The following is a 1,332-nucleotide window of genomic DNA, read 5'->3' on the forward strand; positions in this document are numbered from 1 at the left end:
TTGACATAATGAATTCCCTAGCCTCTGACCCTAACCTCAACCATCTCAACTAAATGCCTAACCACAACCCTTGCCCTAACCCTAACTTAAACCTAATTTGAACCTGAACCCTAAAACCAAGTCTTTACCCTCGAGCAGCCCTTTGAAGAAGTGGGGACCAGCCAAAAATGTCCTCACTTTCCCAAAATGTCCTCATTCCCAGGGTATAAAACTCAAACTGGTCCTCACAAGGATAGGTGTACAAGTGCGCACGCGCACACACACACACACACACACACACAAGATAAATGCGAGGGAAGAAAGGGAAAAAAGAGAGAAATGGTTGCTGATCTTTTGGATGGTTCTGTCACTTTCCAAAGATTAGTTCGCTGTTTTTTTCTCCTCATTGTTTAATATTCTGGCCAAGGTAAGACTGCATGTTGGCCACTGCTCTTCTTTTGTAATTCACTTTGGATGAAAGCATCTTTTAAATTGACTCACTGTAAAAGTAAATGTTAAACTTTTAGACCTCAGACGAACATAACCGACCATGAAACACGTTCAAGGCAGCTAGTTAGTTAGTGTTTTGTTTGAATTATCTTTAAATGTCAGCGAGCATTTGTCTTAAACGTTTCCCATTTTTCCAAGAAAGCAGAACAGTGACAGTTCGTCAAAAAAAAAAAAAATCGGATGACAGAAAGGAAAAAGGGAGTTTGGGTGGGAAGGTTGGACGGGGGGGGGGGGGGGTATGGAACCTTCGCTTACACCCCTCTCTATATAGGTCTATACCGTAGAGTCAACTTGAAGGGAAACCCATATAGCTACAAGGCACACTATCATAAATAACACAACACTTCCTCGCTCCGTTCCTCCGCTGGATCTTTTCATATGGTAAAGAGATGATCACTGTGTGGCCACAATGTTGCCTTTCTTTCAAGTTACTGTGAAGAGAAACCTTGAGGTGTGGAAAAGAAAGAATTTTTGATGAAAAAGTATATATTTTTTTCCCTTATTCCTGAAACCTCCACTCCCCCCCCCCCCCCCCCCCCCCCCCCCCAACCCCACCCACCCCCACATCCTGCCCTCCAGCACTGAAGCAGAGTATTTACTTCATAAACGGCTAAGGAAGAGGAGACGGAGACAGAGTTTTTAGAGGGAAACTGTTGAGGACTTCACCTTCTGGATGGTAATTCAGATGAATGCGTAGCCTCTTGCTGGTGCCCTGTGCCTGAGTTGTCTTTCCTCTTTTCTTTTACACAGAACAGACAAATAAATCCTCTTGTTCTTACAGCGGGAGTCGAACAGATGCCGGGCACAGCGCTGACGCTGGGCCGCGAACCGTTGTCGCTGGCC

Source organism: Chanos chanos, chromosome 8 (assembly GCF_902362185.1).
Source record: "Chanos chanos chromosome 8, fChaCha1.1, whole genome shotgun sequence".
Taxonomy (NCBI): domain Eukaryota; kingdom Metazoa; phylum Chordata; class Actinopteri; order Gonorynchiformes; family Chanidae; genus Chanos; species Chanos chanos.